Raw genomic sequence first — 25,043 nt, forward strand, 5'->3', positions numbered from 1 at the left:
ACCCATACTTAAGAAGCCCAGGAAGAATTTTGAGAGATGCAAATCTTTATGACTCTAGAGGCATAAACTGACCTCCATTAACAAGGTTATTCCATAATTGTCCTTTTCCTAACTGAGAAGCCTCAATCCCCACTGAAGTGCAGGGGAGTTGGGACAAGCCCGTGGTGACGCACGATGCAACCCTTGGCTTGGCGGGTGGGACTGGTCGGGGTGCGTCACCGGCTGGTGTTTATCGGAAGTGTTACGGATTGGAAGTTAATACGTCTCCGTTTCGCTGCTTTGGATCTGGGCAGCTCTTGCTCGTGTGATTATGACCAGAACAGATGTGACTGCTGGCCTGAAACCCAGCTGCTCTCAGAGCTTCTGGATCATGTTGGTTGGAAATGAAAGCACACAAACCAAAGCTGTGAAGGAAGTCTTGTGCATGCATATAGGGACTGAAGTATATATAGGACAAGGTATAAGTGTGTGGTTTTTATATATATATATATATATATAGGACACAGAAGTGATACAAAGGGAGGGTGACTGCTTTGCGAGTGTGTCTGTGTGCGCATGTATACACACTTGTATACCTGTGCCAGTAGTGCCATGCTGTCAAGTAAAAAAAATTGCTTCTGCTTTAAATATGCTGAACTCGCTTGGGTTTTGTTAGTACAGTTGTAAACAAGAATTAATGCCTAACACATAAAGAGCAGGTCATGGATAAGGGTTCACTGGTAGAGTGCAGTTAACTGGTAGTTAATTGAGAGCTAGTGAAAAGTAGCTCAGCTAATATCTTTAGTACTCAGCCTTTCTCCCAGGCACAATTGTGTTCTCATGGCAGTTTGCAAAAGCACTTTGCTTAGTATTAATCACTCTATTTCCTCCAGATCTGGAAGTGTTGTGCAAGCCGTTGGATCAGCACAGAGGGCATGGGATATCAGCGTTGGGGCCTGTATACGTATGAAATTAGCAGCCTCTTCCCTGCTGTGGCCCCATTTTAGCAAAGTGCATGTAAACGCGTTCAAGTGCTTTGCAGAATGTGGACCTGGAGTATAAGGACATCTGTTGGGCAGAAGATGAAGATTATAGACCTCAGAGCCTCAAAACAGTGCAGGAAGAGAGACAATTTGGGGCCAGGCTGCAATTACTTACCTGTCTGCTTGCTCTTATAAAGTGTACCCCTGGTGCAGAGCAGAGCTGAGGTTTAAAGCTCTCATCAAAAGGGAACCTCCTAAAGCAAAACAATGTTGTGCTGAATCCTGGTGGGACTCAAACCTTTGGCTCCAGTGTGTCTAGGGACTGAAAAGCTGATGATTAGATAACTGCAAACCATCCTTATTTTACAGCTCATGCTTGCTTTGTTCAAAACGGCAATGAAGCACACCAGGCTCCTGGGGCAGAGAGGAGAAATGGTTTTGTGATTAAATTAAGTCTTGGATTATTGTGGCTGAAATGCCTGGCCCTGCTGTAGGCTTTGTTTCTCACCCTGGGCAAGTCTGACTCGCTCAGTGCCTCGGTTTCCCCAGCACTGTTCCTTGCAAGGCCTGGCTCGTGCCATGTGTGTGCACAGTACCGGGAACTATGATCATGATCCCAGCCACAGGTATGTCAGTGCAAAGGTAATTTTAAGAGCATCTCACTTGCACCTTGCTCTGAATGAAGTCAGCCAGGCCTGGGAGCCTTCAGCGCTTCTGAAACCACCCTTCTTTTGGCAAGGTTTTGTGTCTGTGCCTGCAGACCACCGTCTTTTGGTTTGTATTGCCCGGGGTGCAGCTGCTTGCGTCGCATGTTGTGCGACATCCAAGGAAGTCTGACAGCCATTTGCAGTGCTGTAGCCGGGTCGGTCGATGCCTGGCAAGGTGTAGGGTGGCCTGTGGACCGGAGGGCATCACCACCTGGCAGGGAGGTGGCCGGGGCCTGGGGAGCAGAAACCCAAGCCTGCTGCAGCAGCAGCAGGAGGCAGGGTGGTCTGATGGGCTCAGCCCAGTCGTGGGCGCCAGCAACTCCTAAATCCTAATCCTGGCTCTGGTACTGACTCACTCTGTGGCCGTGGGCCTAAACCTCCATGTGTCTCAGTTTCCCCATCTGCAAACACTTACCCCCCTCTCAGGCCTGCAGGGTGGATTAGGTAGCTCGTGGGATCTCTAGCAGTGAAACGTGATGGACCTGCGCCTGGAGGTCTGTGCTCCAGCCTTCCTCCCCCGTCTCGACTGCCCTTTCGGCTAATACAAAGATGTCAGGTGCTGCCGCCCCGCGTGCAGGCCACATATGGCCCTCGCGTTCCTGAGCGCGGGAACGGGACGGAGTTGGAGGCAGCAGGTGCTGGGCTAGCAAGGGGCTGGGGCTCTGCACCCATCAGGGTCCCCATATGGTGGCACGGGGCTGGGGCACGCTGCGGATCGCCGCGGAGGCACTGCTGGCTTAAACAGCCCCCGGCAAGGAAAGGCAGGGGGACCGCGGCCGTAATCCTGCGGTGGGGGCGGACTTTCTCTTTTACAGATTCCAACAGCACAAGTTAATTTTTAGCCTGAAAAGCAGAATTTCTTTCTTTTGTGCTATTTTTATTTTTGGTTCTGGGCTTCAGTAAGAAGCAAAAAATGTAGACTTCTGAAGCTGGTCAAAAACTCTTCTGTCCCATTGGTGTTGGGTATAAATTGTTCATGCGTTTATGCATTAGCGCTGTTTACCGAAGTGTTAAATTGTTTATGCTTTTCCTCAATACCCAGATGAGTGATTAGAAGTTTCTGCCAATTGACTATAAATTAAGTAAAAATTCCCTGAGTTGGGACTGTTCTGTCTGTGACACCACTGGAAAAGCATTGCCTGAAAATGTTAGTTTCATCCTGCGGATGTCTTTACTGCAGTAGACAGCCCAGGGATGGGGAAGAAGGTACAAACAGCAGGGAAGAGAAGGGGAAAAAAAAAAGTGAAAGAGAAAAATGAGATTTAACGAAGTAGGATGAAACTTGTCAGGGTGGGAGTGAAATCCCCTAGTGCTATGCACAGAGGCCCCATCTGATCCGAGCCTCTCTTATCTCTCCTGGTGCTGATGTCCTTATCACTAAGACAGATATTTTTGTTTCCTTGCTAAATATTCAGAAACTCCATCTTTGTTTGAAGTGTTCTCTAGCTTGGGCTGCTGTGTTTTGCCTGGTTGCTAAGCTTGTCTCATGCATGGTTAATGCCTGATGAGATCATGGTGCCATTTAGCATTTCATGGATAATTCAGGATTATTCATTAACAAAATCAAGAACAAGCAGGTGTATTCATAGGCTGCCTTCATGGAAAGAAGAAAAACAACAACCCTGGGAAACGACATGAATTATTCAGGGGAGACCAAAGTGCTAGTTGAGCTGCAGAGCTTCAGGGGGTGTGGGAGAGATGGAAATTTATTTTCAGAGAACAGCTGAATCTAAAGCTTTATATTCCATTAACCCTGCAAATGTATTTGTTTAATCAATCTTGGTGAAGATAGCCTCCTGTCCTGTAATAGCAGAATACAAGGAAGGATTTGGAGAAAGACCATGTATTGATGTTTGACAGCCTACCTTGTGCTGTCTATCTGAAAGCAAGGGAGCTGGAGAGTAGCACAGGGTCTGTTGGTGTCCACAGCATCTCTGTGCTTACGGAAGTCGTCCCCTGCTTTCCAAGAGGCTGCTCTGTTTTCTGTCTGATCTGCAGATAGGAGACATGGAGTAGACCCAAGAGAAAGCTTCAAAGAAAGCTTAGAAGAGCTGCCTGTTTTGGGGTGGAAGTCTGCGCTGTAGCGCTGACGCTCATGGCCACGAACCAGCATCGGACTACGTGTGGTCCCTCCAATTATTATCAGGAAAAGAGATTCTCCTGCGAAGTGCAGAACCAGAAAAGTGTTTCTACAGGGCTGGTTGCATCTCAGTCACGAAAAACTCTATCCTTGTAGTGTGCTGTGGGCATCTTGTAAATATGGTCATACTTAAGTATCGCATTTTTATTCCATATCAAGCTGAAAACCATAGCCTTTCTCCAGGGAGACTGTATGGCATGGCTCTGGGCTGATATAGATACCTGAATGCAAAATTAAGGTCCACGTGCTGCCTGTACAGGAGGAACATCAATTTGTGATGTGCTTATGGATGATACAAAATTCAAACCAGTCAGGAAAAAAAGGAAAATGCGGACTGTTGTTGGAACAAAAGTCAGATTTTAGTGACCAAAACTTAATGATGTTCTGCTCAAAATGGGGTTCCTCAATTTTCAGGTTTTAATCTTTTCTTTTTCCAATAAAACAAGTCAAACGCTTTTGAGGAAATCAGATGCTTTCTGTGAACTTTATTTAATTGAAAACATCATCTTCTGCTGTTAAAAAATGATTTAATGGACACTTTTTAGGCAGACCTAGCAAGGAGCTTTGAAGGAATAGTTCGGCCTGCAGCCCCTGGAGAGAGGAAGGTCCATGGAAGAAACAGAAGGGAAGGTGCCTCTTCCCACTCGCTTGTCCAAGGCACGCGCTCTGAGAACGCACACCCTGAAAGGAGAGGCTCATCCTTCCAGCTCAGCAGGTAGCTTGTGGTCAGTGGGACAGACAGAAGACGCTGGGTAAAGAAATCATTAGCTACAAGGGAGGACTGGTCTTGTAATGCAGGCGCTCCGCTGTGATAGTGGAGCTGTGTCCTGCTCAGGTACCTTGGCAAGTCATTTTGGCCTCAATTCAGCCAGACTAAATCTCATAATCCTAATATTTCCTATAGGCTGCGTACCTCTGGAGGGCTTAACCCAGCCAAGAGGGAAACTCTAGACATGGGGACTTGAAAGGAATTTAGACTGTCTGAATCGCGGTGTTTCTTTCTGCATCTCAGGTTGCCTATGTGGTCAGTGAGGACCTAAATCGTCCCAGCACTGATCTGCCTGGACCGTTCACACTGGTGGATGAAAAATCCCCAGGGCCAATTCCCACCTGGCGAGCTGGGGGCATTGCCACGCACATCCCAGGCAGCTTTGGGGTGATTCGAAGCTTGAAGAGCCGAGCTGCCCCAAGACCATGTACGCTAGCAAGAGTCAAACAGGGAAAGGGAATGTCAGAGCCGAAAAGGTCCATTTTGTACCCTGGACCTTGAACCTGCAGCTCTGGGTCCTCTCACTAGGTCTGGGCCTGGTGAAAAGGAAGGGACAGACTGGGCCACAGAGAAATTAGGGACCCAAAACCAGCTACCAAGCAGGGCAGCTGAGTACTAAAGAGAGGAGGTGCCATCTCCTCTCCGTCCTGGTGAGGGGTTTGCTGCTGTTCCTCTTGTCCCTCCAGCCTCGAGCTCCTTGGCTGCTGCAGCAGGGAGAGGGGCTTGATGGCCGGAGCAAGTGCTGGGCTTGTTCCTCACAGCTGCCACGAGTTATTTGGCGATGACAAGCGTGCAAACATGCAGTTTATTAAGTCCGAAGGCTGGAGATGCTTTGATTTTCATGGTGTTGGCTGGACCTCTTGTTGTTGTTTTTCACCATTTTTTTTCCCCCCCTTAGTCAGTGAAGCGCAGGCTTCAAAAAACCCTTTTCACTCGGGTAGCAGGGGCTGTGATTTAGCACTTGACAGCTCACATGCCGGGATGCACCATTTCTTCTTCTAATTTAGCCAGTTGGAAGGTTTTATTTCAACCGATTTATTGAAAATCTTCCAAGTGAGGAGCCAGTCTCTCTAAAGCAGTATGGCCATTCGAGGTGGTGGTGCAGGAAGGGAGGAAAAATACGTATTAAGCTTCTGCTAACAGCTAGACCACCTCGCCTTTGAAAGAGAGATCCCAGCACTAGCATGTGGCCGGTGGTTTTGTCCCTGAAAAATTGCATTCGCCGTACCACGCTTTGAAGCTTAAGTAAACCTGAAGGCATGTCTGCTGAAATACGTTACGGGAATGGCTTTGCTCTGTGGGACTCGCTTGCGTTTCTTGATGCCTCGCTATAGAAATGCGTATAGCAAGGGAGGGCTCTGGGTTTCTGTTGTATTTTAGCTCTGCGCCGATGTGTTTTGCAGCCAGTTTGTGCAGGGACCGGTGCTGAAAAGAGCAAAGTAAGTGGAAGGTGAGGCCCCTCTTTCTAATACCTTTTCTTTTTCGGCGAGTATATTTACGTGAACTGAATGTATATTTGTTCTCGTTAGAGTCAAGTTAACTTTTTTTGACAAATAGTAAATTCACTAAAAAATGTGGTGAGAAATGACTCACAAATACCAGTCTAATTTGGCAAGTACATTTTGGCCAGAAAGGGGGGCATTTTTTTAATGTAGAAATGTTTTGCTTTGGCATTTTTCAAAATAAACCCTTTTGACCCTTCTTTCTGTATAGGAATTCTTTAAAATTTGACAAACTAAATGAATAAAATGTTCTTCTAAACTAAAAGAATAAACTACCAAGTTAAAAGAATAAAACAAAACAAAGCAGATGGTTTTAAATTGGAAACAATACTCAGCTGACCCAAAGCAGTTGTTTGGTTTACATTTGTCTTTTTCTGAAAACTTTCCAAAAAGTCGGTTACTTTTGACCCGAACAGAAAGTTTCTGCTGTTCTCCCCCCGTCCCCCCTGCCCGTTTTGACCACCGAGGCCACAAATCTACTGTATGCTCAGCAATAAGCTCCACTCAAATTATAGGCATGAATTCTGTGTTTGCTCTCCTGTTTCTGCAGGGGAAGCCAGCTTGCTCACATCTATATGCTGTAGACTTTTTCTGGTTGGCAAACCCACTCTGAGGGCAGTAATGCTTTTAAAATATATATATATATATATATATATATATATATACACACACACATATATATATATAGCCCTTCTGGATACAGGCACTACCTTTAGGTTAGATGACAGAGCTTCGCAGCGCCAGATGTTCCTCAGATATATTGGGGACGAATAGGGAGCCTGATGGAGCTCACTACCTGGAGCTAACTGGCTTTTTTGGCTTGCTCTGGAGCTGTTTTGGGAGGCTGCTCTGGTATTTCAGCTCTGAGCTGCTGGGTTGTCATCTCAGGTGGGCTTCCTCGAGGCTATGGCCACTGCATTAGTGCCTAGGTCCCCCAAGCCTGCTTTAAATCACCTCAGCCCACATAGGTCATGGGATGCCAGCCCTTTGCAGCGAGGGCCACCCAAATTTCCCCATCAGCACCCAGCTGCTCGGGACCAATGCGAGTGAATCTTAGAGCAAACCTTGGGCTGCATCGTACAGATTTGTGGTTATAAGGGAACCCCACGTGGCATCTGCAGCTCTTCAGGTTGAGGTTGAAACTTCTCAGAAGTGCCTGGTGACTGTGAGGACCCAATCTGAAAACCTCGGATTAACATAATTTTCAAGAAGTCTTAAATTCCACATTCTGTGAGGTTTCCCAGGTCAGGTATACAAAGCCTGACCTGTGTGAATAATGATTTCTGTGGTTTGCTGGCAGTTCCTAAAAGCTTAATAATTAAAGGAGTGTTTGTGGTTCAGTCCAAATCATTCTGTTGGTTTTTCTCAGCTAGTAAAAAATCTGAAGGGTTTCTTATCAAAGCAAAACTTGCTTCAGTCTGTAGGGATTGTGTTTTTTTTCCCCCCACTTCAGTTATGATTTTTTAAATTTAAGTAAATTCCAAAGATGAAAATTTGGAAACAACAATCCCCTTTGATTCCGAAAACCATAGGCATGTGGGAAACAAACCTGTCCCTGGTTCATCTGGAAAAGCCAAAATTGGAATAGTTTTATTTCATCATAGCTGTCCCCACTTTCCTTTTGGAACAAACAACTTCAAAAGCCAGCATGAACTCGTGGTGCATTTTGATACTGGCAGATCTCTATCTTTCTCCAAAAATGTTTCAGGCGAAAATGTCACACAGCTGTACCTGAGATGCCAAGTCTAGCCTTTCCCCCCACCCCTTACTTCCCCCGTCTTTTAAGTCTCCAAATTTGAGATGTTTGCCTGCAGCATGCTCTGGGTACACAGCAAACCCCGTGCGTGCTGGTGGAGGGTGGCTGCAAGCAGGAATGTCCTATGCGAAACCTTTCTCGGGAGATTTTTGTGGCCTTTCCTGTTTTTCTGGCTAGCCTGGCAGGAGGAGAGCATTCTGCTGCCGTCGCTGGAGCTACTGGGAAGATGAAAACAAGGGAAACTTTTACTGGTGGCTCAAAGCATCCAAAAAAAATCATTTGTGTAGGGATTTGGAGCCATAGATATGTTTAGTAACAGGCCTTTCAATAGTGCCATTCATGTGGGGAGTCCAAAACCCTTTGCAGGCAAGGACTTCTCCTTCCCTGATGGCAAAGCAGAGGTGCAGAGAGGTGATGCAGCTGAGGAGCGGGGCTGGGACCCTCTTGCCTGGTCTCGCTCACTGCTTCCTCTCCTTTCAGCTGTGCTGCTGGAACAGCCTGGAAATGGATAAATTGGGCCAGATTCCACTTTGGTCTAAGGTGCCGAAACTATGCTGAGGCATAATAATGTTTATGGTGATAATTATAATTATTAACATATTGCACAATTAGATACTCCACCGCCTTTCTGCTCCAGCTGGGGAGAGGAGGAGAGGACAAGCACGCAACAGATGTCGGCCACGTTGCTTGGTGCTCCTGATGGGCGGCACGTGGGATCACACGGAGCATCGAAAGAATAGGGAAACCCCGGTAGATCGCAGAGAAATTCCCCAAATACATCTGACCCCCTTTCTTCTAAAGATCTTGATACGCCTTCTTGTATTTGGCAGCTTTGGGTCTAGAGTGCCCACATGTGTGAGAAATCTCTTGCTAACACAGGGTAGGACTGTGATTTATAGGTAGGAGAAGGGTGTTGTGGAGCAAGGCAGGGATTAGTCGGAGTGCACCTAGGAAAGCGCAGGAGGCATGTGGCTGCATGTTGCAGGGTAGAAAAAATGAAGAGACCCTTAAAGAGCTGCTCTCCCCTGTGCCTGTTATTTTCCCTTTGCACGTTGCGGTGCAGATGGCTACGTGATGTATTTAGTGGTTGTGCCCAGGTGGCTGCAGAAACCTCAGAAGTCATGGCTGAGCATGCGGGATTGGTGGCCCTGGGTCGAGAAGGCATCCGTGAAGCGGGCAGAGCTGTTTGGCAGACAAGTCCCTGCCTCAAAGGAGACCAGCCCAAGCCCAAACCTTGACCGACTCAATGAACCAGAGCAGTTACTACATCTCTCCAGACCTGCTCTTTGGATTTTTAGCCCCTAAAGGCAGTGTGATAGTTGAGCCAGGGCTTGTCTGTGGGCTCCATAGGACAACAGAGGCCAAAGCAGTATTTAAGTGTTTGTACATAGTGGAAAAGCTCCAGAAAACCAGCTGGAGAGAGCTTCTGTGTGGAACAGCTCCTGGGCAGGGTGTCTGCCTGCGAGGCACAAGCCTGTGTTTAGATCCTTGGCCGGGGTCAGGTAGGGTGAAAGTTTGAGCCAGGTCATTTCAGCTAACCTTCTTACTTTAGCAACCACTTTATTTTAGCCAAAATTTTAACTGTTATAAATTAGCATCCCCTACCCGGATTACATAAAATAAACATCCCAGCTATCCACACACATAACACTCCGGAAGTCCATTGCATCGTCCCAGTCAGGATCCTGACCCTGTTTATGGCTTGTAGGATCTACCACCACCCGTTAAGAATTACCCTGTCTCCTTACCAGACCCCCGGGGAAGCTCAGGCTGCTGCGTGCCTACTTTCTACACGGGTTACAAAAGGGACTAGGAGCAGCGAGGCAACGCGGTAGAGCTGTGAGTTGGCACGGATCAAAACTCAGTGCGGGATGAGAGTAGCCGAGTGCCTTGAGCAAGTGAACTGTGTGATCTTCTCAGTCTAGATCCACTGGCTTCTGCACTGGAACTAGATCTGTGCCTGGCAGAAATGAGGGAATTAATCTGGACTGAGCGTACGCTAATCTGGAGGTGGAAACAATTTGCCATTGAGGCAGAGGGAGGGGAAGACGAGATGAGAGGGATCCTAGGGAGAAAAAAAAATATTTTCAAATAAAAGTTTTCTTTTAGAAATGTCCAAACTGGATATTTCTCTTGTTGCAGGCTTCTGGCAGGTTCTTTTCAAAGGAAACCTGAAAACTTTTAAAGCAAAATATCAAAGGAAACCTTTTTTTTTCCCTGACATTTTTCACAGAAACAAAATATATTTCTTGACAGACCAAGCGGTGACCCAGATCCTCAATCCAAATGCAAATTGGCGTTTAGGAGAGCTTATAAACATATCAAAGAGCTTTAAGCCAGGCCTTTCGCTGCCGTTCCTGTCGAGAGATGTGAAAATACGGTAGGGAAACTGCATCCCCATGGGTGCTTCTGGTGCGAAGGTCTCGGAAGATTGGGCTCCCGGTGCTTGTTTGTCCAAATCCCTGTTGCTGGGCCTGAGAATTTGCTGGCCGAAACAAAAGGGCTCCTGTTGGTTAATTTTCTGGCTGGGACTCGAGTGTTATTTCTCTTAGGTTCCTTTGAAAAATCATTTTCCGTATTGGTCCTTGTAGGGGATTGACTTATCAGTAGCAAGATTTGGGAAGAAAGGCTGTGGGTTTTGCCAGCAGCTCTCCCCAGCATCCCCTGGAGCACGGAGCTTGTGGTGTCTCCTCTCCAGGACATCAGCAGTAGCACTGATCTGTCCTGCAGTTGCTACGCCCAAGCTGACCGTGGACGTGCGCGATGGCCTTGCCGATCCCCACCCTCGCAAGGGTTGTGTCACGCCACCACGAGCCCTTTCCCCTGCCCGGCGCCAGCGTGGTGAGACCGGAGCAGGATGGGGTGGGAGAAGCGGAGCAGCACTGGGGCATCCCCGCCCGCGGAGCCGGACGGTGCTGCCGCGTGGCCAGGGAGGCGCCTACAAGCAGCCGTGGGAGGTTTTGCCCGTCTGCGGGAACACAGCCTCCATCTATAAAGCGCCGGAGGGGAAATGGGAAGCCGGGGGGCTGGAAGAGACCCGTCTGTGTGTGCGCCGCGTGCCGCGCTCGTGTGTTTGGTGCCGATTGGAAACACATGCGGCGTCAGGGCAGTCAAGGAACCAACGGGCAGCGCGTGAAAACACGGTGCTCTCGGGAAGGGGTTTTTTCCTTTGCCCTTGGCCTGTTAGTGGGTTCCCCCCCTCGTTTGTGGGGGGATCCTGTGACTCGTAAATACCCGGAACAGAGGCTCAGAGCACAGTATGCGCCTTTATTTTCCGAGTCGCTCCGAGTGCACCTGAAGCCATAACTGGCCGGGTTTATGGCCAATGCTGAGCGTAACCAAAAATACAAAGCTCGGCTTTTAGAACCTGGAGTTGGGTTTTCTCCCCCCTCTCTCACTTTCTTTCCCTTTATTTATTTGCTTTTGAGCTGAGCTTAAGATGTACAAGGGCAAGAGGAAAGCAGTAAGCATGCAGTTACGGTCAAGCAGGTGAGGAGCGAGACCATGCCAAATGCAGCCAGAACAGCCCAAAACAGCTTTGCTGGGCGAGCGCCATCTGCACGGGGCCCTGCAGCAGGCCCCAGAGTCCTCCTCCGGGAAGCACGATAGAGAAGCAGGACTGCTGTGCCTGTTGTCGCTAAGGAAAACAAGCCCTTACGCTGTGACAGTCTTTCGAGGAAGGTTTGGAAGAGACACGATGTGTGACGGGACCTGGTTCTTCCAGGGCTTCCTTGTGGGAATGCCCCAAGCATCTCCCTCTGCGTCTTAGCTCCCTGCCTGCGCGTGAGGAGGGTTGGTGTCTGTATTTATGCTCTTCGGGACAGGAACTGTCCTTTAATATGCTTATTTGGAGTATCTAGCAGACAGCAAATTCTCATCTCAGCACAGCTATAGAGAAACCATCAGCATGAAATCAGCCCCATCACCTTACCGGGAGGTTGACTTCTGCAGTGCCTTAAACGGGGCCACGCTGGTGCCGTTGCAGCCCCGGGGAGAAGCTGATACCATCGGGAGCACGGGGTTGCTTGTACCCCTGCCTCGTGCCCCGTACGTACAGCCGCATCTGGCTGCACACAGAGATTAAGCAGGGGTTATTTCTCTGTAAAAATGGGCACTCAAACATCTGTCTCCACAGTTTATCTGCTTTTTTTTTTTTTTCTCTTCACAACACTGAGGTTACAAAGACCAGAAGGGGGACCTCCCCATGGGAAAAATGCATTGTCAGGAATTTCTGCAAAGCCTTATTTGTTGTAATTTGCCTAATCCTTATACTTGATGTTTTTACCAATTTCTTGAAGGGGAATTGGGTTTACTGAGCACTTTTTCCAAGAATATGCTATCTCCTTCCTCTTTCTGTTTTTTAGATCCATACATATATATGTAGAGAGATGCACATGTACTTGTATGGATATATATAAATTTTATAGTATTGAATACTGTGTGAGGCATCAAACCATGTCATTTCTTTCCCTGCTAACAACATACCTCTGGAGACCTGACTGCTTGAGCTATTCCAGAAATGTGAATGTTTTCTGTGCTCTGGATGGATGGATGGATAGATAGATAGCTTGTTGTTGCTGTAGTCTTTCCAGCTCTTTGTTAGCAGTAGTGGTGACATTATAGTAACAATTAGCAGCTCACATCAAAGACAGAGGCTTCATAGCCCTGGGACCATCTAACAAAAGACCGGATCCCTGTTCTTATCCATGTGAAATAATACTTTCAGGAGAGGGAAAGAGATGGTCGGTGTTGTTCCTCTTCACTAAATGGAAGCCAGTTCATATACACACCCTTGCACTGACATGATGTGAGAATCGTTCCCGGGACATGTTTCCAAATTGCTTAAGCAACTAAGCCTCAAATCCCGTTAGGATTAAGGGCTCCTATGGCCCTTTGGCACTTAGGAAAACGTTACGCGCTGGGTGGCAGAAAACCATGGTGTTATTCTGCATCCTCGAATCTCAGTGAAGGATTCCCTTTATAATCACCACAGCCAAACCCTGTCTGCTCCGTACCACGAAGGACATTCCAGTGCTCAGTCTGCCTGTTACATTTGTGCCTGTTACATTTGCTGTGTCTAAAGCTGTATCTCCCAGCCATGAGATCCATTACGTGGGAATTAACCTCCCAAGAGAAGTTCTGGTGCCAAAAAACAAATGTTTTTGGCTTTTCTGCCTTCATTTTTTTTTTTTTCAACAAAGGTCTGAAGAACTTAAAAGAAGGGGAAAAAAATGTTAATCAAACTTTGCCACAGGAAGAAGACATAATTTCCTGAGCAGGCTGGAGTCAGTGCAGGGTCCAAACCTGCCATTAGACTTTCCCAGTTTTCCAAGGTGTTCAGAACAGAGATTACAGTTAGGTCCAATCTTATTAATTCTCTTAAATCACTTTGACCCTTCCTGGACGTTGCAAAGATCTAGCTGGGAATGTTCTTTGGTCTGTGATACCATTTCAAGCTGACAAATTAGTTTTCGCCCCTAACGCTTTCCTGCACGTCCTGGTTGAGCCCCCTGCTCCTGTCCTACTCGGCGCCTAGGAATAGCACCACTCCTTGCTGTGCTTCTTGCTGAGGGGGGGATTTTCTTTCTTGGGACGGGGTTTGCTTTGCCGGTGTCTTGCGTTGCACGAACGCCCGGTGTGTTTGTGCGGGACATGGTTTCAGCACAAAATCCAATTAGCGCAGCTGCCTCGAGGCCGGTTCTCAGGCTTGGGCTCCCCAGGGAGCTCTAGCTGGAAGTCGGCGCTCCGCGTGTCACCTCGGTGGCAGGACGGGGAGATGTGGCTGCATTTAAAAAAAAAAAAACCTGCCCGGGCTACGCTGAGATGTCGGAGACATGACCAGCAGTCTCCAGGGAGTCTCTTTTCCCAGCCAGGCTGAGCTCTGATGATAACAGGGAGGCTGCTTTTATCTCTGTGGGTATTAGTGCCGCTATAAACTTGATAACAGTGGAGTTCCCATAAAAATTCAAGAGGTGGGACTCCCATGGAACGGACACTTCTCAGTGTCAGTGCCACATATGGAAATAGTGCGGAGGCTGCATTTTTAGCCGCCACGACTGCAATTTGAAGAGAAAAAGAGAGGTATTCCAACTATTTTGTCTTTAAAAGGAAATACTGAATAACTTATGGATAAGACATTAACCCAGGCCTAGACCACTCATGGTCGTTAAAGAGCCCTCGGCGCTATTTGCAGGAGTGGAGGCGGGGCGGGGGGGGGGTGTTAGTCTTGGACTCCCGCCCAAATTCCAGTTTAAGGAAATGCATCCCAACTACCTAAAATTCCACCTGTGTTTTAACTCGGGCGCTGGTTCCGTATTCCCAGGGATCGATCCGTAGATCTAAAGCGCTTGAGACCTCTGCCCATCATCAGCACTACCGGTGAGAGCAAGAGAATAGCTCCGGCTTTAGCGGAGCGCCTAATGCCGCTCTCGGGGTCTGGCGTTCGTCCCTATCGGGAAAGTGAAGCCCTCGCTTTGGGGTAGGAGTTACAGTTTTGATCTCAAGCCTTTATCAGCTTATCTTTCCCAGGAAAGGGCTTGCTCAGGGGCGGAACGGCATGCCACATTACACGTCTTGTGGCAGCCCAGGACTCTGAGTTATCAGAAACGCAGCGAGCAAAGGGATGGTGGGGCAGGACCGGATCTGGCACGCATCTCCTGCGGCATCCCCTTTCCACCCGGGGCGAGTGCCTGTTTCTTCAGAAGACGATGCACAGCGCCTGGAGCAGGGTGGTGGTAGGCACCCTGGCCCTCGTGTCGAGCCTCCCCCTGCTCTCTGCTAGTCAGAGCCTGACTTACGGCCTGAAACGCAGGGCTCGACGTCCCTCCTGGCGAGTTGGTTGTCCGTAGCCATTGCACCTCTGGCTCGTCATTTTAGCAGTATAAATATCCCATCCCCTTAGCAAGGGCTTGTGCTGCAAAGCCACTGCTGCATTCCTGCCCAAAGGTGGCCACATTGCAGCTGTAGCAAAAGCAATTGCTGTAAACCCGGGTTTAAAAAAAAAAAAAATCCTTCTGGATGAGAGGTGGTGATGTTTGGAGACAGTTATTTTATCTTTTCTTTAACCGTTGTTGGCCTTAAAGTTAACACGCTACCAGCGCATGAAAGAGGGCATCATTTTTCTTTCCTGGGAGTTATTTATGATGTTAATCCTGCTCCACCCTACAGATTCCAGTTTGTGGGGCTTTTCAGCGAAACTGTTGCTGCTTAGAAAGCAGGTCAAATCATGTATTCCCCACCCTTTTCTTCACTTCATCTTCTCTGTGCCCCAGAACTGGCACATTTTAATGGCAGAAATCAGCTTACCTTAGCAACCGTTTCCGCAAATACGGTTCAGGTTCCTGAGTGCCCAGGGAACTGCAAATTAAAGAGAGAGGGAGAGGCACTTTGTATTTGGATATCAGTATTTTTCACACTTTGGCAAAACATGTATCGCCTTGTCTTTATGAGTAATGACGCTCTGTCCTCGGCTATCCTAGTTTTGCATTTCAAAGCCGTCCCTGAAGGAGGTTTCCCAGGACGTCGCAGCAGCGGGTGGTAATGCTGCCTTCCCAGCTCTGCAGGCTGCACTTGCACTGCGAGACTCGGCTATCTAGCAGAAGACTGCATGTAGCAGAAGACTGCATGTAGGTGGAGGAGCCGGAGAGTGATGCTGGTCATGACCCTGACAGCAGAGCGGGTTTTAATTGCCAAGAACATCCTTTGCTTGATAGGAGCAAATCTCGGAAGTGGAACTTGATTGAAAAAGGTGCTGGTGGGCCTGGAACCAGGGGGCCAATTCTTGCCTCCACGGAGGCAAAACTCGCACTGATTTTGATGAAGGCAGAACTTTGCTTTAAGCTTTTTACGGTATCCCGGGTAAAGGATTTGGTGGCAGAGCTAAAGGAATTGCTCCCCAAGAGCCTCCATCGCAGTTCATGCTCACCTGTGTGAGGGTAGCTAAGGCAGATTTGTCCTTCTCCCTGCCCCAGACCTCAAGCCCCTTTGTGCACTGTTTTGCTGCTGAGACGTTACCAGATAATCAGCAGCGCCTGCCCAGATTTCCCCAAAACACCCCAACATCCCTGAGCTGTGCCCGTTGAAGGTGTACGGCTGCGCCCCGCGCAGGTTGTGGGGCTCGGAGGAGGATGCCATAAGCGGCTGGAAGAAAACCAGTCGTGTCCGTGCCCCAGACGAGCAGTCCTCTTCGCCCAGGGATTTTCCCTGTTTTGGAGCCCTCCTTGCAGGGACTGTTGTTTGTACGAAGTTGTTCATGCTTTAATCAGTCAGGCGCATGCCACAGGATTCCTGCTGGTTTAGAGGACCGATTAAGCGATTGACTCCAGATGGGAAACGTCTGAGTAAGGAGGGCTCCGATAGCCCCGGTGCACAACAAAGCTTGCAGGGAAGTCCAGACTGGTGCCGAGGTGGAGCGGGGGGAATTGATCTTTTCATCATGTCCTTTTGCAGCCAAGACATCACCCAGCGTTCGCGAGACCCAGTGTTTTAATTGCTTACAGGTCGGGCAGGTCCTTAGGGTATGTGCTCGGAGAAGAAAGCTGCTGATAATGCAGACAAAATGCACAGGATTGGGATTTGTTGCGAGCAAAGCTAAGGGGGAGGAATCGCCAGGAATGCGGATGCTCCTCCAAAGCGCACCTAAGAGGGGTTTTAAAGAAAGGTAGGACTCATGATGATCACTGCAGGAGATGTCCATCCGGGTCTCCGTGCCCCTGCCCGGTCCCAGGACAGCCCCATCCCTGCCGGCTGCGCAGCTGATCCAAGGGGGTGGTGGGCTGCAAAGCGTTCCCACGGCTGGGAAGGATAGCACTGCGCGGAGCAGCCTGGAGCTGGACCCTGTAAGAGCGGGATTTAACGGTGGCAGAAGGATGGGACAGCTAAGGATATGTCAGGCTCTGGAATAGATACTTGGCTTTGAACTCCCAGCGTACTTAATTCCTGCGTGTTTTTCGTTTCCAGACAAGCCCTGAGACATGGGAACTTTTCGGAGAGCGAGTGTAGTGTAGACGATACACCGTTGGATGGTGTCCGTGCGTTAGCTCGGCTGTGCAGTGTCTGGTCCAGGCCGGAGCGCGGAAGCCGGCTTATTTCTAAACTGGGGATTCGCAAGCGAACGGCGGCTCCTGGGAGACGGGGGAATAAGCAGTACGCCTCTGTGCGTGCACCACGTCGGGGTTTTGCCCGAATCTCCCGATTTCTCAGTGTCTGCGTGTGTGCGAGAGGGCGGTGCGGTGCGCGGGAACGCCCTGCGCATCCTCCCTTGGGCTGCGGCGGGCGGATGCACGTGGAAGCAGGGTTATTTACACACGCGGGAGCCGGAGCCCGGGCGTTTCGGGCAGGTAGGGCTGCGAGGGTGTCTGGGTGCAGGCTGGCCTTGCTTCCAGAGCAGGATCAGTTTACGTTTTCCACCTTCCCGGCGATGACAGAGGAAGGAGATTGTCTCACTTTTTCATATACGTCTATCTCGTCTCGGGGTTGCCACAGCAACACTGTATATGTTTGCAGCCTGGAAGGAGCTGGGGATGGAAAATGAAGCCAGGGAGTGGACCGAGGAGAGAAGTCCAGCAGGAATTTTCCTCTGGTCTTTTGTGGCCGATTGGTTAGCACTAATTTAAGCTGGTCTCCTGGGATTAGTCATCAGATCTGAGATTTCCATTTTTATTATTTTAAATCAACCGCAGTTGCTCTTGGGAGGCCGTTTTTCATGTTAGAAATTAACCTCGGCGAGAGCGAGCTGGGGAGGGGGGGGGCTGCAGGATGGGAGCCAGCAGGCAGGGTAATACCATAGAAACACAAACAAGGTACAACATCATCTTGCTCCGCGGGCTGGTGGAAAGCCGAGCCCCGGGAGAGCGGCGGCTCTGCGGCAGTGCGACGCACTGATTTGAGGTTGACGCAAGGTACGCGGATGCCTGGAGCCTGTCCGGGGCTACGCGATGCTGGCTCACGTGTTGCTCCAGGGCTAGGTTTTAGGGTGCTCTCCCTCTTCTGCTCTTTTATTAACAAATGGTCTGACGGCAAAGAGTTTGCAAGGGCAGCTCCTGGTTGCAAGCGACCCCCCAGGGCAGCACGTGGCAAAGGTGGAGGCTTCTATAAAACTGCCCACTCCAGACGGGTCCCGAAAGCTCAGCTCATGGAAGACAAGCGCTCTCTCCAAAGGGAGCTGCATGCACAGCCCATCTGCATTGCACTCCGCGGGTGCTGAGGCCCTTAACGCGTTCCTCGTCGGTAGGTGGACAAGGTCCTCACCTGAGCCTGCTGGAGCAGGACGGAGCCGAGCACAGCGCGCGGCTGTCCCCATTAGCTTTGACTGCAATTTGTCCTACTAAATCACTTCTTTTCCATCTAGCCTTGCTGGGCCTGAGTCTCCTGACCTTCAGGAGTGTCCCAGCACTGACATCCCGGGTGTCCATGCGCCTATGCGACTTAACTGCGCAGCTGGCATTTCCCTCCCGACGGTCCTTCCCACCGCTGCTTCCCCAGCCCCCTGCTCTCCCATGAGCTGTGGTGGGATGAAAAGGCCCCTTCAGCTCTCAGGAGCATTTTTGGGGGTTTCCTAAAGAGCAGATGACCTTCTCCCTACCTCTTCTCTCCCCACTGGCGCCTGTAAAAAGGCAATTTGTGCTGAAACTTCAAAGCCCTTCTTGGCAAAGCCCTGGTATTTCGGCCGGGCGGCTTCCACCAGCTTTTCTGATCCCAAGCAAATAAATAAGGAAGGGACTTCATAAGGGGCAGCGAAAGCAGCAGAGGTGATGGTATGGTTCCTGTTGGAAAGCTGGCATTCCTGGTCTGCTCTAAATCAGGTTCAGAGAGGCCATCTGGTGCGTTTATTTGTAATCTCATCATTTCATTTCACTGCATCGGAGGTTTTTTCCTTTCTTCCCTTGTCAGTCAGTTGGGACCTGACTTATAAATAGAGTAACTGGCTGGCGTGCCAGGAAGCGTTGTTCAGAGATCTTCCCAACGAGAAATAAAAGTTTGGGGTTTTGTCAAGAGACAAGCGGAAGAGGGAGTGCTGGTGCTAAAGTCACCCAGCATCTGGCCTCCTCTGGGGCATCCTCCAGCATGGTCCTGCTTCCCACTCTTGCCCTCGCTCCTGCCTCCCCGAGTCCCTTCCCTGCACATGGGGTTTGGCCTCAGCAGGCCTCAACTTCCCCGCGGGGGGCTCAAGATGGGGGAACTGGGGGTTCTTGGTGATGTCCGGCTGAGGTCGCGTGGGGTGGGATGAGAAAAGTCTCCGGGTGTCCCCTGCACCGTGCCACCGGCATCCAGACCTGCGGATGCGGGGCTTAGCAAGGAGGGCAGCGTGAGAAATGGGACATTCCCCCAGAGCCTGAGTAGAAAATGTGAGAAAACTTTCCCAGCGGGAAAGGAGAACGTAAGCTTCCTGCCGCAGGGGAGGAGGGAACGGGGTTTGACTGTTGGGTTTTCTTTCTCCTGGGACATTTTGCAGGCCAGTTGTGGAGGGACGCTTGGTGGGTGACAACTGTGCCACCGCACCTGGGAGCGCAGGGCAGGCGGCCCCCCAGGAGGGCAGGTTTGCTTGGTTGATGGGGCTTGGAGCAGGATGTGGAGCGTTACAGCAGAAGCGTGTTCAGCTGTTGGGAAAAAGGCTATAAAATGCAATTCCCACCGTAAGTAGGCCAGTGGGTTCGGGGTAGATCAAATTGGGTATTTTGCCTCTGGCAGCGACCAAAACCTAATGCATTGGAGGATGGTAAAGTCCTCAACTAATCCCCGTAATGGTTCCAAACCACAGCCAGCATGGAAATATTTTCCCGAACCCGTTAATCTTTGTTGTGAAGAAGAAGCTTTTGTAACCATATCTAGAGCTAGTGGAGCCACCCGCTTATTCCCATAATCCAAGTATCTAGCCCTTCTGTAGGGAAGCCTGCTGCAGTGCCTTCAGCGGTGCACGGGAGAGAAGAAGAGATGCCGGCTGTGACCTTTAGGGCCGAGAGCGCCAAAACGGAGGTGGAGCGGGAGGTGAGCCGGAGCGCAGCCACCCCGGCGGGAGCGAGGCCGTGGCCATCTCCCCGTCGGCGTGCAAGCGCCGGGGTTGCAAAAGGATGCGGGGCCGCGGGCGGGCGGCAAGCGAGGCGGCTGGGCGAGCGGTGCAGCTGCGTCGGGGCAGCCCGCGGGAGCCGCGCTGCCCCTCGGCTCGCTCCGTGTCGCGAGCGGGAAGGGCAGCGGGTCTCTGCTAGGAAAAAGCCCACGGTCGCGGCAGCGTGGGGTGCACGGGACCTCGGAGAGAGCGCGGTTTTGAGCAACGGTCCAGCTTGGGAAGAGATGAGGGGGAAGGCGCGGGGGCGCGCGGCGCGGGAGAGGGGCCGCTGGCGCGGGGGCCGAGCGAGGCGCGCTGGCACGACCCCGCGCTGCTCTCGCGTCGGGCGTTGCGGCGCCTTGGCAAGGCCGCGGCGGGGAAGCTTTCACCACACCTGCCCGCGCTGCGCCTGGCTCCCCGCCAGGGTTTATTAGCCCCGGCGACTCCGTAAGCACCACGTCCGTACGAAGGGAAGAGAGGAGAGGCTCCGAGGGAGGGAGCGAGGGTGTTTCTGGTATTGAGCAGCAGTGCAAGGCCATTGCTCTCAGCAGCTGACAGCGTAAATGCATTTCCTGGCAGGCAGCTCGCTCTGTATTAAAATTCTTGATGACGATTATTAAAGTGTGTTTATGAAAAGCCTGCGAGAGCTTCTTGGACTCCAACCTGCCTTTTCAGAATTAGATGTTTGGGTGCGGGCTGAGCGCTCGTGGGTTATTAAAACCAGGCTGTTCAAACCCGCCCGCTCCCCTGGCAAAACATATGGACTATCCCCACCCGGGCGGCCTGAGCCCCCCTGCAGCCGGGGCCGGGTCTCCGCGTGGGTCCAGGCCTGGCAGACTGTAGGTTAGAGGGGCACCGAGCTGGACAGGGATCAGCGTGGGATGACCACAGCTGATGCAGCCCCTAGCTGTTGCTGCAAATGCCTTTGGGGATGCTGCAGGATTTAAGGAAATGCTTATTGCCCACTGCCCTCGAGTCGCGCCTGGCACTGGAGCAGGCTGCCGCAGCGCTGCCGAGGGAAGATCGGGGTGCTGGTCCCACGTTGGAGCCTGGCTACCAGCCCCGCCGGGGGCTACAGGGAGGAAATGGGGATCGAGGTGGAAAGCAGCACGCTGTTTGTACTGGCAAAGCTTTTGGGAGATGTTGCAGCGCTGAAGACGGAGCCCTCAGATGCCACCCACGGCCGAACGTCGCACCCACGACGCCGGTGCAGCGATAACCCCAGCACCCATAGCCATGCACCCAGGGGCACGCATTGCATGCACGTGCATGGGCACAGCACACCGGGCATGTGCCCAGCCCGCGCCCCAAAGCACAACCTCCCGCAGCCGACCGTGCGCCGTGCGCGCCTGCGCGGCCCCGCGGCACGTGCCGCCCGCCGTGCGCACCACCTGCCCCTCTGGCCTGGCTCGCTTTTGCGCACGCTTTCCCCCTTCCAGCCTGTGGTAGGATTTTTAACGTGGGAGACCAGGTTGTATATCTAAATATATGTCTTTTAAAAAAAAAAAAAAAGTTTCCAAGAACAATGGTGGAAGCAGCCCAAAAATGTGCTAAGAAGGAGGACGAATGCAGTAGGGTTGGAGTCCAAGCAAAATATCAGAAGGATGAATCAGAAAGAAGGAAAGGCCGAAAAAAAATATAAACGTATGGAGTTTTGAAAAGTTATTTTTTCCTTTTTAATGTTAATGGCAGGTTTTCAATTTGAGCTTCAAGTGCTGGAGAAACGTGTCAACTGCTGCTGCCTTGAGCCGCGCTTGGGGGGAGCTGGCAGCCCTGTTTTGATGACACATGCAAGATGGTTTCAATCCAGCCCCGTTCTGCCATCGCCGAGACGCGTCTTTGCCGTTATCGTTATCGTTGGGGCTCGGTTATTTATGTTCTGCGCTTTCTTAGGGCTTGCCCGTGGTTATGCAGCACGCTCCCCCAGGGGCGTTTGACCGGGGGGGCTAATCGGGCGCAGCGCCCGAGGCTTGCTCGCTCCCCGTGCGTTCGCGCTGCCTGCGGCGGGGATGCAACGGGGGAGCGAGGATGCTCTGGGGATTTGGGGAGGCGTCCGGCCGCGTACGGGGCCACAAGAAGCGGGTGGCTTCCGCCGCCGTCCCCGAGCACCTCTGCTCTGCAGCGGCATGCTTGCGCGGTTGCACCGTCCCTGCTTTCAACCCTCGCTCGCCGGTCCCCTGCGTCGCGCCGTGGCGAGCCTGTTAAAAGCAATAAACGGTCTGGAGCGTTTTACAGTAGCTCCTCGGAGGAGGGAAACCGAGCTCTGTTGCAAACCCCTTTCCGTCTGCGGGGAAAGTGGGTGGGCGTCGAGGGGTGGCGGGTGGGAAGCCCGTCCGCTGGGCGCGTGAGCGACGGTAGAGCCACGCGTAGCCTTTTCCGGGAGGGCGACAGCAGCGCGTCCTCCGGAGGTGGCGTCCGCCTGTCGCACCGCCGCTAGGCTGGCGCGTTACAGCCGCGCTCGCAGGTGCCCCGCTGCCCCGCGGTCACCGCGCGCTCGCGTTGCTCTGTGTCACCACCTCCGTGTTAGCAGGTTGCCGTAACCCCTGCCCCATCCCTGCCCTCTGCCCGAGTCCGGAAACAGCAGGCAAGCGCGCATCGTGCAGGCTCAGCCCAAGTCGTCTTCTGCCGTACCTCCCCTTGGGCTCGCTCGCCTGTCCGTCGTCTCGTCCGTCCCTTTGCCTTCTCCGAGCTGGCTGCAGTGCGGATCCCGCTCCCGCGTTGTCAGACGTCCCGGCCGAAAGCAGGCCGATTGCGGAGGGGAACAGGGAAACCCCATGCAAAAAAAAGAAAGTAATAATAAATCTCGGTTTTGATTGCATGGAGCGGGAGGAAAATCCGCTCCCCAGGCCAATCAGGATGTCACGGCGGCTGCAGACGGAGGTGGGACGGGAAGGGGGGGATCAGGCCCCAATTCACGCTTACCCTTGGCGACTGCAACGTCCGTCAGGGGAAAGACAATCTGTATTTCATTAATCATCTGATATAAACAGAGGGAGACTCACTGCAACAGAGCGGTGTCGCTGGATGGATGGCCTGGAGCTGGAAAATAAACATTTCAGACTCTGCCTCAGCGTTTATTTTTGCTAAATACCTTTGCTTTGCCGCAGCGTTTTGCTAGCAGCAGGGTCCCCGTCGCCCCAGGGCGCCCGCGCGCAGCGCGGGACGGGAACCCGCGGTGGCACCCTCGCAGCCCCCGCGGCGGGGCGGCCCAAAACCCGCCCGCGTCGCAGCGGCAGCCGGCCCTTGCAGGGGCTCTAGCACCAGCTTGCAGCAGCAGCAGCAGCGGGTGTTGCGGTACCGCCCCGGCTGCGGGAGCCCTGCGATGGCGAGCAAAGCCCCAAATATCGCAGGGGTGCTTTGCAGGCGGGACGCCTCTCCGGGTCTGCGGCCGGCGGGCATCCAGCTTGCCTCAAAGCACTTGCCGAAATAGCCACGCGTGTGCGGCGCTGACGCCGTCCGCGCTCGCGAGCCGCTGGGTTTCCCCAAGCACCAGGCGTTTTTGCTTTGAGCAGGGCTTGTCCGTAACTGCTCTCTCCCCCTTGGGCATGTTTTTTTTCCCCATTCTCTTCCACAGAAACCCACCAGGTGCAGCCTGGAATCCACAGTTGCCCAAATATGCCTTTAATTCGGATTTATTAAGATAGTTACTGTATAGATGATTAGAAACATACTCCTGGAGATTTAACGGCCCTGGAGCAGACATGCAGCCATTACGGAGCTGTTAATCCTCTATAAATATGTTTTTAATCATGCTAGTATTTAACGTGTGATAACTGTCCTATTAAATGTAATGTATAGATAGCAGCCTCGATATAAAAAATTATAAGCATTTTTTTTTTTTTTTTTTTTACAGGCTCATTAACTTCTACGGCTCAGGAGACGATCAAAGCCACCAGTGGATTACTCCCGACTCATCTTGGATGTCCAACCCTTCCGCGTCCCATGAGACCCCAGCTGGTGCTTGCACTTGCTGTACGAGGACCACCTCTGGGAGGGCGACCACGGCCGGGTGAGGCCACCACAGGTGAGTGGCTTCTGCTCGCGCCCTGGGCCTGCGGCCAGCTTGAGTTTTAGCATCGGTCAGTCCATTTTGTCCCCGTTCTGCCTTTGCTCATGCTGTCCGTCCAGACTGAGAGAGCCATGATTCACTCGGGTTGTGGCAGCATCCGGACTCCTTCGTGCGGTCAGACTGTTCTTCCTCCTTTCTTTTATTTCTCTGTCTGTACCTCTTCCCTGGTGGGTCTCCAGTGTTTCTACTGAGCAGGCCAGCACAAGGACATGGGGCGGTGGGGACAAAGAAACAAATCATAAAACACGTGGGAATGGCAGCGTTTTGTTTCTACTAAGAATTTATGTTCAGCACGTTTTGTGGAAAACGTTCATAGTGCTTTTAGCTGAATTTGAGTCAGATCTTTATTCGCGGAAAGCTGTGTTGAGAAAAACTTTGAGGATGCTTTTCTGTTATTTACTTCTTCTGCTTTAAAGTACTGGTGTAAGAACTGCCTCCTGCTGCGGGCTGAGGACAGGGGAAGACTTCTAACAGGCCTGTCTGCACGTCTGCAGGTCGCATCGGAGGGGCATACGCGTGCAGACTGCTCTGTGTGTTGTTGATGCATGCGTGCTTTGTGCACACGCGCGCGTAGATAGATGCAAAGCTCTGGGCAGTCCGAAGCTGGGTCGCTGCTCACAGCCTCTGTAGCTGGGTGAACTTTGTAGAAATGAAGCCTCTGTATCCCCTTCCAGTGTGTGCTGAGCTACAGTGAAACCAGCATTTCCATTCGCAAATCAGGAGCGTTGCAGAAGCGCACAAAACGCGTGCACGCTGGCTGGCAAACAAGCGCACTAGCTCGTAATGCAGCACACACCCCCTGCCTGCATATCTGCTCTGACATCAGAAATAGTAAATTCCACTAGCAGCATTATTTTGGGCCTTACATTTTTGGTGGAGAGAGTAAAAGCAGCACCCCCCAGCTACACTCAGTTGGAAAATAAATGACATAACCTAGGCTAGCTTTTCAAGTGCCTTCAAACCTGATGTTCCATCAAGCTTGGTTCCCATCCAGATGACCAGCCATTCCCAAAGACCGGCTGGTTACGGGAGAAGGAAGGTTGAGAAGGGAAAGAATTTCCACTAAATTAAATTATTTTAGCTGGAAAAATAAAC

At 51.4% G+C, this 25,043-nt stretch overlaps 1 long non-coding RNA gene across 3 annotated transcripts in view; it reads left to right on the forward strand.

Annotated features, from left to right (window-relative positions):
• Positions 1 to 25,043, forward strand: part of LOC136994034 (uncharacterized) — a 141,861-nt gene that overhangs the window by 62,985 nt on the left and 53,833 nt on the right. For all 3 annotated transcript variants that reach the window (XR_010886258.1, XR_010886260.1, XR_010886259.1), the window contains one exon: positions 23,733 to 23,903. This is a non-coding gene — a long non-coding RNA (uncharacterized lncRNA). The remainder of the gene's footprint in view (positions 1 to 23,732; positions 23,904 to 25,043) is intronic.

The sequence above is a fragment of the Apteryx mantelli genome, chromosome 23 (assembly GCF_036417845.1).
Source record: "Apteryx mantelli isolate bAptMan1 chromosome 23, bAptMan1.hap1, whole genome shotgun sequence".
Classification (NCBI taxonomy): domain Eukaryota; kingdom Metazoa; phylum Chordata; class Aves; order Apterygiformes; family Apterygidae; genus Apteryx; species Apteryx mantelli.